The sequence below is a fragment of the Camellia sinensis genome, chromosome 1 (assembly GCF_055761805.1).
Source record: "Camellia sinensis isolate YWXY chromosome 1, ASM5576180v1, whole genome shotgun sequence".
Lineage (NCBI taxonomy): Eukaryota > Viridiplantae > Streptophyta > Magnoliopsida > Ericales > Theaceae > Camellia > Camellia sinensis.
In genome coordinates this window covers 102855968-102869813 of record NC_138961.1, presented here as the reverse complement: position 1 = coordinate 102869813, position 13846 = coordinate 102855968, and positions in this window count along the sequence as shown.

Genomic DNA, 13846 nt, shown 5'->3' with positions numbered 1-13846 from the left:
CGAAATTAGCACTTCGACGGTTAAGTCAGTGTATGCTCTCTTAGTTGCTTGTATCTTAAGTTAAGCACAATAATTCTCACATACCTCTCTCTGGATGATGTTCTTCTATTTATATCTTTTCTTTCTTGGGCTTCAGGGCTGGACCCACCTTCAATTCGTCGTATAACTATTTACTCGGCTCCTTTAGTTGCAAACTGCTCTTCACTTGGCCCCCTTACTCAACTGGTTATTTGGCCGAATATGGTACCTCTGGATTTGTGTATAAGACGGGGCCTAATGCGATATATGAATTTTTACTCTCTAGGTCGAACTATTCGGCCTTTTTACATCTCCCAATATTCGGCCCCCACAATTGCCCCCCAAACACTCCACTATCGATAGTTAGCTGGTGTGTTTGGTTTCGAACTCGAAAAGTCAGAGCCGAAATTCGGCTGTTAACCTCATTCCAACGCGATGTCAGAGCACACACCTTTCGGTCATCATTTCAACTTCCCGCCCCTTCATATGCTTCATTTTATTGTGATTTAAAATTTTGTCGTCTTTTCAAATACATATACATTTTTGGATGCTTGAAGTTTTCGGACTGCCTTCCGACTCACCTCTGCAACTTCCTTTTATCCTTTATTGTCCTCTCTGTCTCTTGTAAGTTCTCTTCCTCTCTGATTTGAATCCCTTTTCCTAGTTTGTTTTTATAGGTTGACGAAAATGGCAAAGCATTTGAAAGACCTCCTCTCCGCGGATCAAGTCTCTAGCTTTCGACGCCATTTTTCTATCCCTGATGACGTCCGTTTGTCACTTGTGGCAGACAGCACCCTTGATATGGAGAGGGCTGATGAAAGCACAATCTTCTTTCCTCTTTTATCAATTACAAAGGGCGGAGTCCGTTTCCCGCTTCACTCATTCCTTAGGACTGTCCTTCGCCATTGGGGTCTAATCCCTTCCCAACCCAATGTCAATTTTTTTAGAATCATAATGGGGATTATAGAGTTAAACGTTGCCTTAGGATTAACCTCGGCATAACTGCTATTCGGCACTATTATGCCTTGGCCAAGTCTTCTGGCCGGCATGGACGCTATTTCCTTAGGGTCAAGGACACCGACCATCAATTAGTGACTATGCTTTCCAGCTCTGGCAAGCGAGTTGATGATGTCATGGTCGTTGTATGAGGTAACTGGGAATTCAACGAAGGCGAGGACCACCTAGATCCTATTCCTAGATGGAGGGGCGAACCAGGTGGCCATATAGCTTCTTGTGTTTATTTTTCTTATATTTACGAGGCTTTATTTTTGTAGTCTCATGGTTTTACTTGCGCAACAAACGATTTGAAGAAAGTTTTCATTTCAACCGACGACCCCGTTCTTACAGAAATTAAAGTCGCGCTCAAATACTTCGGCCTTCCAAGCCTTCAGAAACAAGGGAGGGCGGCCCACATTCTCCTTCGATACGAGTCTACGTATATGATGTTTTCGGCGGCAGAAAACATCCCAATTCCGAGGGGTGAAGAGTTTCTTACGGCTCTTGTTTTAACCAACTTCAAAAACTTGCGGCAAGTTGGTTTCGATGGATCCGACTCAGAGCGGACGGAAGTAGCTGAGGAGGTTGCTGAAGAGTCAGACCAGTCTGAAGCCAAAGTAGACGAGGCTTTGAAGTTGGCCTTTGAGGAAGCCGGTCTCAATTCAGCCAAACCTCCGTCCACTTCGGGCCTAGGGGACCTTCCCTTCGATGACATTTTTACTGGTTTAGAAGACCTTCCCGACGCGTACCCCGAAGACATGGCTGGGTTGTCACTCACAACTCCCCAAAAAGAAAAACACGGAAAGAATGGTCGCGCGGCAGAGAGCAGAGGCCATTCGATTTGAAGTGCCACCTACCGCCGAAGCTGAGCCCTCCCTACTTATTATCGAGGAGGAGACGGCTCAAACCCGAAATGCCGAGTCGGAGACGGTTGTGCAGGCGAATCAGAAGGCTGAGCGAAGGGCGGAGAAACGTCCACGAAGGGGCTCCGAATCCGGAGTCTTATTCGGCCCAAACGTTTCATGCACGGATGGGGTTCCGAATTCGAAGACTTGGCCAATCGTGATACACGAAGGGCGCTCCAAATTCGGAGGCTTAATCGGCCCAAAAGTGTCATGCACCAATAGGGCTCTGAATCCGGAGACTTTTCTTGGCCAATCGTGATACACAAAGGGCGCTCCGAATCCGGAGGCTTAATCCGCCCAAAAGTGTCATGCACCAATGGGGCTCCAAATCCAGAGACTTGACTTGGCCAATCGTGATACACGAAGGGCGCTCCGAATCCGGAGGCTTAATCAGCCCAAAAGTGTCATGCACCAATGGGGCTCCGAATCCGGAGACTTTTCTTCGCCAATCGTGATACATGAAGGGCGCTCCATATCCGGAGGCTTAATCGGCCCAAAAGTGTCATGCACCAATGGGGCTCCAAATCTAGAGACTTAACTTGGCCAATCATGATACACGAAGGGCGTTACACGAAGGGCGTTCCGAATCCGGAGGCTTAATCAGCCCAAAAGTGTTATGCACCAATGGGGCTCCGAATTCGGAGACTTTTCTTGGCTAATCATGATATACGAAGGGCGCTCCGAATCCAGAGGCTTAATCCGCCCAAAAGTGTCATGCACCAATGGGGCTCTGAATCCAGAGGCTTAACTTGGCCAATTGTGATACACGAAGGGCGCTCCAAATTCGGCGGCTTAATCGGCCCAAAACTGTCATGCACCAATGGGGCTCCGAATACGGAGACTTGACTTGGCCAATCGTGATACACAAAGGACGCTCTGAATCCGGAGGCTTAATCGGCCCAAAAGTGTCATGCACCAATGGGGCTCCGAATCCGGAGACTTTTGAGCTGAATTACGTAATGAGAAAACAAGAACCTTTGCATTGCAAAAGTGAAATATGTACATGGTGAACCATTCAAAACAAGTGTCATGCCCCACAAGTCGGGTCAATGATAGAATTTACGCAAATGCGCGGAATTCCAAGACCGTGGCAGACTTCTCCCAGACATGTCTTTGAGCTGATATGCCCCTACTCCCGTGACAGAGTCGATCTGATAAGGGCCGTCCCAGTTAGGACCCAATTTTCTGTCAGCCAGATTTTTGGCAGTTGAAAGCACAGTCTTCAGGACCAACTCTCCTGGTGTGTAGTGGCACAGTTGAACACGCTGATTATATGACTTAGCAAGTTGCTACTGGTACCGTGCCGTGGACGCAAGGGCACGGTCTCTCCGTTCTTCAATCAGAATCAAATCCAAGGCCAACATCATGTCGTTTCGACCCAAATCAAAAACTCTTGATTTCAAGGTTGGGAGGCCAATCTCCAAGGGGATGATTACCTGCCTTCCGAAGCACAAAGCAAACGGCGTCTCCCTAGTGGACCGCCTCGGAGTAGTGCGATGAGCCCATAATACATTTGGCAACTCTTCGACCTATCTTCCTTTAGCTTTCTCCAGCCTCTTCTTGATGCCGTCTAAAATAGATTTGTTGAAGGCTTTAGCTTGGCCATTACTCTATGGATAAGCCGGAGAGGAATAATACGGCCGAATACCATACTTACTGCACAGTTCCCTATAGACACCGCAATCAAACTGGGTGCTGTTGTCTGAAATAAGTGCTCTTGAAATGCCGAATCGTGTTATGATATTTCTCCATACAAAACACTTCACGTCGGTATCTCGGATGTGCGTTAGTGCCTCCGCTTCTACCCATTTTGTGAAGTAATCTATTGCGACAATCAAAAATTGCTTGTTACTCGGGGCACGAGGCAGTGGTCCGACGATGTCAAGTCCCCATTGGGCGAACGGCCAAGGACTGGTTATAGAGCTTAACTCTTCAACGGGCAGGTGGGTCAAAGGAGAAAAATTCTCACACAGTTCATACTTTTTCACGTAATATTCGGCATCGACTCTCATTGTTGGCCAGTAACACCCATTTGTCACAGTTCAATGAGCCAAAGAGCGCCCGCCAGAATGGGCGGCACAGTTGCCTTCATGTATTTCAGTCAGAAGTTCTTTGACTTTGTCTGGATGAACACATTCCAGGAATGGACCAGAAAGGGATTTTTTATAAAGCTTTCCTTGCAGATCCAAGTAGTATCATAGGGCTTTATTTTGTAGCTTGTGCACTTCTTTCTTGTCTGCTGGGAGCTGTTCAGAAGACAGGAATACAACAATGGAGCCCATCTAACTCGGTCCTGACTCTATGACATTGACCATGACTTCCTCAGAAGGGCCAATGCTCGGCTTTGGGATGAAACCTACTTCAATGGTCCGTTTAATCTCTGAGTTGATGGTAGAGGCTAGGCAAGCCAGGGCATCTGCATGTGTGTTTTGGTCACGGGTTATTTAGTTCAATTCGTGATGGTCAAATTTTGCTAGCAAGGAATTTGCCGTTTTCATATAAGCTGCCATACGGTCGTTTTTGGCCGCATACTCCCCCTTCAACTGATTGATCACCAGTTTTGAATCACAAAATACAAGCAAACGCCGAGCACCCAGAAGGTGTGCATTCCGCAAACCAGCTAGCAGGGCTTCGTATTTGGCCTCATTCTTTGATGCTTCGAAGCCGAGTTTGACAGCCTGCTCAATTATTACGCCGTCGGGAGCCATGATTACTACTTTGACTCCATTGCCCCGTTGGATGATCCGCCACAATACAACTGGCAAATGTCTCCAACGTAAATTCTCTAATTCGGCTTGGGTTGAATTTGTTCAGACTTGAAGTCGGCAAGGCCCCCCGTGAATTCGGCCACAAAATCAGCAAGTACTTGCCCCTTGATTGAGGTTCTAGGCAGGAATTGAATATCGTACTGGCCGAGTTCGAAAGCCCACTTTGAAACGTGCCCTAATGCTTCTACACTACGTAGTACTGACTGAAGGGGGTAATCTGTTAGTACCCCGATGGTATGCCCCTGAAAGTAACGCATCAGTTTTCTTACTGCCATGACGAGGGCAAGGATCAGTTTTTCCAACGAAAGGTAACGTGTTTCAGTGTCAACCATTACCTTGCTCACATAATACACAGGTCGCTGCTCCCCAAGCTCTTCCTTTAACAATACGGCGTTGGTGGCCCTGTCGAAGACGGCCAGATATAAAATAAGCGGATCACCTGTCGATAGTGTTGTCAATAGTGGAACAGATTGAAGATAAGTCTTCAGACCGTTGAAAGAGGTCCATTCAAAAGCTTTACCCTACCGTAGAGTATAAAAGAATTGTCGGCAGTGGTCCGTGGAACGACTGATGAACCTGTTGAGTGCGGCGGCCATCCCCATCAACTTCTGAACTTCCTTGACTGATCGGGGGGAGTCGAGTTTCAGAATTGCTGTGATTTTCCTAGGGTTGGCTTCGATTCCTTGGTGGTTGACAATGCAACCCAAGAATTTGCCAGAGCCGATCCCAAACGCACATTTGGAAGCGTTCAGCTTCATTTTGTATTTGCGTAAAATGCCGAATGTCTCTTCCAAATCGGCTAGATGAGTTTGATCTTCTTTGGACTTGACCACCATATCGTCAATGTACACTTCCATAGTGTGGCCGAGTTGCTCTTTGAACATGGCAGTGACTAGTCTTTGGTAAGTTGCCCCTGCATTCTTCAGCCCAAAAGGCATAACCTTATAGCAATAGGTTCCTCTTGGGGTGAGGAATGCAGTTTTGTCTTGGTCCTCCGAATGCATGACAATTTGATGGTAGCCGCTGTAAGCATTGAGGAAGCTCATACACTGATGACATGCCGTCGCATCTACAAGTTGGTTTATTCTGGGGAGGGGAAAATAATCCTTGGGGTAGGCTTTGTTTAGGTCCGTGAAATCAACGCAGACTCACCAAGTCCCATTTTTCATCTTCACAACCATAGTATTCGAGAGCCATGTAGGGTAGGTCATTTCCTTGATTGCCCTAGCGTCAAGCAACCGGTCAACCTCTTCAACAACGGCGACAGTGTGCTCTGCGGCTGACCGCCAACTTTTCTGAATAATCGGCTTGCATTTAGGGTCAACATTTAAACGGTGCTGCGAAACAAACGGATCTACACTCGGCATCTCATATGGTGTCCACGTAAATACATCAAGGTTGCCGAGCAGGAAGGAAATTAGCTGCTTCTTGTTGACTTCATTCAGGGAGGCACCTGACCATGAAGAACTTGTCTGGGTTTCCATCAATTTCAACTCGATGCAGGGCTTCCGTGGCCTTTTCACTTGGGAGCCGCCCAACATCGTTGAGGCTCTCTCGATCCGGCACCTCAATAGAATTCACTTGACACTTTTTTGGTGTCTTTCCAACAAGGAGATAACATGCTTGTGCCGATTTCTGGGAGCCACAGATTTGCTCAATGTTGCGTTCTGTCGAGAAGCAGAGCAGTTGATGATAGGTGCTTGGCACGGCCTACATAGTATGCAACCAAGTTCGCCTCATGATGAGATTATATAGCAAAGGCAGCTTGACGACCAAGAATTCCACATCCACTATTCGGGAGCCCGCTCGAACTAGTAGTGTGATTTTGCCCAACAGGTATTCTGGATTAGCGTTGAAGCCAAATAATGGATAAGGAGCATGAGAAAGATCCGATTCGAAGAAGCCGAGTTTGGTGAATGTCTTGTAATACATAACTTTCGATGTGCTCCACGGATCAATGAGTATGCGCTCAACGGTGAATCGGTTTACGTGTAACTCGATTACCAAGGGATCGATGTAAGGAAGTGTCACTCTGGCCAAATCTGAATCATCAAAAGCAATGCTCGCAGCTTCACGGGGCTGTTTAGCCGGAGTGAGTTGATTTTGAGGGTTGGGATTCGACTGAATCATATGCACTGCGGATGTCATTGGCAGGCTATATATCATGTGGATCACGCCGAGTGGAGGTGAATCCTGCTGTAAGGCTATTGCTTTGGTTGAGTTGCCTTTTCGGGCATACTGTTGTAGCCGACCATCTTGTACCAATTCCTCCAGGTGATCCTTTAATGCATAACAACTCTCAGTATCATGGCTGTGGTCCTTGTGATACTTGCACCGCCTATCCCGTCTTCTCGTGTCGGGAGGTCCCACCATTTTGGACGGCCATTTGAAGAATGGAAGGTGTTGGACTTTGGACATAACCGCGCTGATTGGCTCTGACAACTCCATATATTTCTTGTTTGCATGCCTTGTGCGCCTGCTATCTACTTGAAAATGTTCATTAGCTCGGTGGGAGCATTGGTCATTTGATCGGCGAGAATCCCGTCTCTTGTCTCGTTTAGCCCGATGCCGTGGTTTGAGGCTCTGAGGTGGTACAGAATTTACTGGCTGAGCAATTTCAGAAGGGGCCGTCTTGTTGGCCATGTTTCCGACTTTAACCCGTAAGGCGTCATCTTTCACTTTACAACATTGCTCGACTTTCTTCATCAACGACCAGACTGTTTTATGAGGGTCTTCTAGTCAAGGAACTGCAGAGAGCACTATCAGGATGCAAACCCATTTTAAAGGCAGTAATGGCAATGGAGTCGTTGCAAGCATCATCGAGAAGATTAAAGCATTCCCAATAGCGCGCCGAATACACTCGTAAGGTTTCTCCTGGTTGGATCTGCATTGCCCAAAGAGAGTAGGCTTGCTTCGATTGGACCTCGTTGGTGATGAATCTTGCCCTGAAGGATTTCTATAGTTGATGGAAACTCTTAATCGACGCCGACTCCAACTTATAATACCATCTGACGACCAATGGCCCCAAATTGTTAGGAAATATTCTGCACATGAGAGCCTCATTGTCTGCATGTAGCGTTATGGCTTGCTTATAATGACGGATATGATCAGTGGGGTCTGATTTCCCGTCGTACAGGGTGAACGACGGGGCTTTGAACTTCTTGGGTAGTATTGCCTTTGTGATCCTTTGCACGAAGGGATCGTGCTGGTTTTCTTCGTCCGAACCATTTCGTCTTCGCTTATGCCTTACACGTGGACTCTCTTCAAAAGAACTGGTAGTTTCGAGTCATCCCTTCTTTTTGGGCTCTGGGGATAATGAATTAGAGTCGCTGTCACTATATTGCCTTCGAACTCGAGGCCTTCGACCACCCGCTATCAGAGGTCATCTCGGATCTTGGCGTGTAGCTTGATTGGATTTTGCTACTTCCAAGGCCAAGTCCTGACGGAGGCGCGCGTTCTCAGCGATCATGTTTTCCAGCTTCTGTTTGTTTCGCTTCGCCTGTTCTATGATCGCTTACATTGTCTCATGTGGTAAAGTCGAGGGCGAGTTCTGGGCAAGTGAGTCGAAGTTCAAGGCACGTCTTGCGGTGATAGTCTTCGGCCCAAGCATGTTTGTTGGGGTGAGGTCGTCTCTCTGTGTGGTTTCGTCAGTGACTATCGGAGGGTCTTCCGTTACGCCCGCCATGGATGTAGTTGAGTATTCCCACAGACAGTGCCAATTGTGGGGAAGTGGTTTGGAAATACTCTTATGATCCACTGGGACGCTCGAGATCCTCAGCTGACAACCTGAAAAGGAATAGACACTCCGGCCAGGGGTGTCGGAATTAGCACTCCGACGGTTAAGTCAGTGTATGCTCTCTTAGTTACTTGTATCTTAAGTTAAGCATAATAATTCTCACATACCTCTCTTTGGATGATGTTCTTCTATTTATATCTTTTCTTTCTTGGGCTTCAGAGCTGGGCCCACCTTCAATTTGTCATATAACTATTTACTCGGCTTCTTTAGTTGCAAACCGCTCTTCACTTGACCTCTTACTCAACTGGTTATTTGGCCGAATATGGTACCTCTGGATTTGTGTATAAGATGGGGCCGAATGCGATATATGAATTTTGACTCTCCAGGTCGAACTATTCAGCCTCTTTACGTCTCCCGATATTCGGCCCCCACAATATATATATACATGTATGTGTAAGATTCATGTATCTATGAATTTGCTTTCTTATTTCATTCTTGCCTTATTTTCTTGTATTTTTCCATATGTATTAGTGAATGTCTCTCACTTTCTTCTTCAATACATTATAGTGAGTAGTACATTATTGTTTTTGACTTACATTCAAATTTGAAAGTTCATAATAACTGAATTAGTTCTAAATTTGTTTAGGTTTTGAGCATGATAGATTTTGAATCTCCTAATTCTAGATAATCTATAAGTTCATAAATGAGTAATTCAAAATTTGTCTTGGAACAGAATAGATTTGGATATTCTTAATTTTAGATGTTTTACAAGTTCATAAAATGAGTTAATTCATAGCTTGTTCAATTGTAGAACTATACAGATTTTGAATCTCCTAATTTCAGATTGTATGATCTTATGTTATAAAAGAATTAAGAAGATATAAATGAAGATTATAATTAGATTTCTTAGTTGTTTCATTTCTACAACCAAACAAACATACTAATTATTTTATATGTAAACAAGCAGAGTCTAAAATGGATCAATCCACATTTTTAAGTCAACCAAATGTTATCTTAATCATTAGTAGTCTGTTTAACTCTCTTGTGAAAGATGTATTGATTAAAAGAAAGAACGTTTTAAGTTATTGAACTCTATGTTTTTTTTTTTTTTTTTTTTTTTTGGTTATGTTTTTGTTCCTTTGCTGATTTAATTCTTTCATTTCAATTTGGTCAGGTTAATATACTTCTATCAAATTGCAAAATAATAATTTTGGCATTCAATAAATGATCAACTAATTGCAACAAGTTAGTTTTAGAATTTATTGTAACTCTTATGCTGTATTTTCGTGGATAATGCGACAAGATAGGCCTATTTTGTATCAGGATAGAATTATTCCACATTTGATTCACATTTTGCAACCTGCGATAGCTTATTTTGGGGTTCCTTTTATCCCGCCATCATAGAGACTGAAATAAGATTATTCAATGTTGTGACCAAGTGAAACATGAATTTTTGTAATGAAACAATTCCAAATAAAACTAGAAATGCCTTTGGGTATGGAAAATAATTTACATCTTGTCATTCTTCCTTCTGTTCTTCTTTCAGTTGTTTCAATTGATGTATTTTGAAACATGATCCTTGTGTTTTTCTCTAGTTATAGGAATGTAGGCTCTGACCTTATTATTATTATTATTATTATTATTATTATTATTATTATTATTATTATTATTATTATTATTATTATTATTATTATTATTATTATTATTATATCTGACCTTATTTCCTTGAGTTGACTGAACCAATACCTTTTAAATGGTGAATCCAATCTGTGTTTTGCAATATGTTTGAGAATGCATGAACCTGCTTGTAAGAAGCATTTGTGTTCTTTGAGAATGAAGACATCCTGACATCACACCTCTTTTTCAGAATCATTTGTAGTTTTGACTTGTAACCATAAAGATATTATATGTCATCTGATTTTGGTTTGGCACAGAACTCATTTCAGTCGAAATGTTTCAAGCAATTAACAGCCCCAAAGTTAAAGTACCTTCAATTATTTGTTGTTTATTGGCTTCAATTATTTTATATTGTTGTTGTTTCCGACTTCAATTATTTTATATTTTTGTTGTTTCTGACTGGATACAATAGGGTCCTTCGACAAACATTTTTTCACAAAACATCACAAAAAATATTTGAGATCTTTTCACTAGCCTATGGTTACATGAGGGATTGTCCACCTTATCATTAACCTTTCTAGTGTTATCCTTGTTAGAATTCAATTAAAGCAAAAATTTGGACCAAGTAAGCATTCATTTCTAGAAACTATAGCTCGACTTTTCGTGCCCCATTTTGGAAGACGAATGAGCCCTATAGTATCGGACTCTCACAGTTCTGAATTTGATCTCACAAGTGCAATGTGAAATAGATAAACACCAAAGAATCCAAATCCGGCAAATCATTTGGAAAATCGATTTTGAATCAAATTGCCAAAAATGGACTGCTTTTCCAGATACAGAGTCGCCACCTAAATATTTTTGGGAAATTTAGGAAACCCATGACTCGTGCCAAAGGCCACGTGTCCGTCATCACCTAGATTGTCTTGACTTGGGAACTTAGGTACGAGAGGGAAAGGTTATGAATTGAGCACCCCCGCTCGCCCGATCAAAAATTGGCCTCTACTAATCATGATTTGATTTTTATTTACATTATATGTTCTTGTTCCAGTTATTAAGCTAACTTATTATATGATGCGCACACACACAAGTATAGACTTCTTTGTGAAAATTGGAACACTTGATCCATGTTCGATTTGAAAATTGTTTCGAATATGTACCACTTGAAAAAGTGATTGCATATAAACATTACTCAAATTATTCCAATTCAAGCAACTAGCCTTCATCCACAGACATTCAAACAGTTTATCATTTAAACATGTAGCCTCATGGTGAACATGCTAGACGTGGAAACAATCACATTTGTGCAATATGCTAAAGCACAAAAGAACTCACCTAGTACTCCAAGACAAAAAGATGAAAAAGTTAGAAAAAATGCATGATCCTAACTTAATGCAATATGACTAATGCATCACATGCGATATGCAATCTAAATAGGCTCAACTACTAATATTGCATATGAATCAATTTGATAGCATGCGGTCTAAGCACGTATTCAAAGAAACATTAAACTAACAATGCAAGTTAGCATGATGAACCGAGCCTTGATGCATGCAAAACAAGTGGATGCAAACATGAAGTATGCTAAACAAAACATGATACCCTAAACTAACCAACATAAGCAGGTAAATAAAAGGGAGAAAGACATGGGGTTGGAAAACATACACATTATTATAAGATTGCCCCTCACGTAGGAGGGTTCGAATAAACTAACTAGCTAGGCTAATTACTATGAATTAACTAACTATTAGAAAATGAAATGAATAAATTAGCTAGGCTACTTAACTAATTATTGCAACAACAAATTAAATAACTATTCTAACTAACTAATTATTACAACACTTTACAAAATTAACTAGCTACAACTAATTAATTACAACAAATATCTAAGCTAAGTAATTAGGTTAAACAACCACAAGAAGCGAGGAGTGCTCATGCATGTGCATATTTCCACCTGAAAAAGCCATTATTCTGCTGCCAGGAAGCCTTTGTTGCACAGTAGAACACTTGCACTATTTTTCACCTCAAAACCAACTTTGTTCTGTTTCAAAAGGGAACTTTTGGGTTTTACAAAGGTGGCCGGCAAGCTAGAAGTGGTAGTCTGCTGGCCACTGCTACTTGGTTTTTCCTGCTGCAACAGAGGGCAAGCAGAGCAAGAGCAGGGTATTCTCAAGGGTTGTTTGCACAACTTACCCCCTCCTTATCATCAAACAGCTCAAAGGTGTAGTAAATTTGATTCACAAACCATTAATTAATGCAATTTCATTGCATGATGGCCTATTAACCAAAGTGTGCAAGTCCAATAAATGCAACAAATAAAGACTCTCAAACCTTCTCCCTATAATGGATTGATCAAGAGAAGTGCTTGACATTGACTCTTGAACCATTTACATCACTAATAAGTATGAAACGATTCAAGACTCAAGGATTCAATTAACATCCGATTGAATCCTAACAAAGTTATTATCTTGCATCATTTTTAGTCCTCATTTTATTACCCCATTTTAATTACCAACTATTCCTTAGCAAATTAAGTCCAAAGGTGAGCTTTAAGTCCTCTAATGGAAAGAAGTATCAAACCAAGAGTTGTTTTAGGCATGAAAGAAGTGTCATACCGTTGGTAATGAACCCCCAAAGGGATTAAACCATTAAGCATAAGATCTCAATCTCATCCTTTAAATAAGCAACTAGTTTGAACCAACTTTCAAAGCAAAGCAAAATCCAAGAAAGGAGGGAGGTTGCAGAAGGGATTGGAGGTGAAAACAAGTATGAAAAGCCATAAACAAATGCTATCAACTCAAACAGGTTGGTGGCTAAGGCCTAAACTACCAAACCTATGAGGACAATTACACTACAAATATCTAATACAAGGCTCAAATACAATGAACAACCAACAACAATCCTAAAACAGTGCTAAATAAGTCCTAAAACATGCTGGAATTAAGACAAAAATAGCTAGAACAATAAGCTAAAACATGGAGCTATGTAAGCTAGTAAACAAAGCATAAGGAAGGGAGGCAACCCCCTCCATTTTTGGACTTCAAAACAACATTATACCCACTGAAAAAGCTCTGAAAATTAGTGTTTAAAAGGTCAAAAAAAGATAGTGTAAAGGTGGGAAACACAAGGGTAAAGGCTAGAAAAGCAAGGTGGAAAAAAAGGTGAACCACCCCTCCACCCTTTAAGGCCTTAAACAACAAGTTTCAGCCCAAAATTACAGAGTTTATACAAACCCAAAAATAGTTGGAAAATAGTAGGAAAAATAACAAACAAAGTAAAGAAACAAGGCAAGCCTTATACCTCTTGAAGAGGAGAACACTTCTAAGCAACAATTCAATACACACCCTTAAGAACTCAAAGTAGGCTCAAAAGTACCTTAGCTCCAAGATGGTAAGGTTTGGTTTAGAGTGTATAGGCAAAGGTTCAATAACTAGCAAGAGAGAGAGAGAGAGAGAGAGAGAGTTGTAGAGAGAGAAAATATTTTGCTCCAAAATTTTCTAACCTTAAAAGCAAGTGGGGAGGCCCTCTATATATAGACAAACATCAAACTCCCTCAGAAATATCAATACATACACGTGTAAGAAAGTGCATGCATCAGTGACAACAGTTGGCACAACTGGTAGAGAATATCTCCAAAACACACTTGTGGCTAGCAGGCCAATAATTCTGGCTGGCAGGCCACATAAGTGGCCGGCAGCCAAAGGTGGTAGCCTGCAGGTTCCAAGGGTTTTCAGGCATGAAAATCTATGGTTGTGGACCAAAACAAGGCAAGAGGTGTATAGGGTTTAAAGGCTCAAAGCTATTGCATT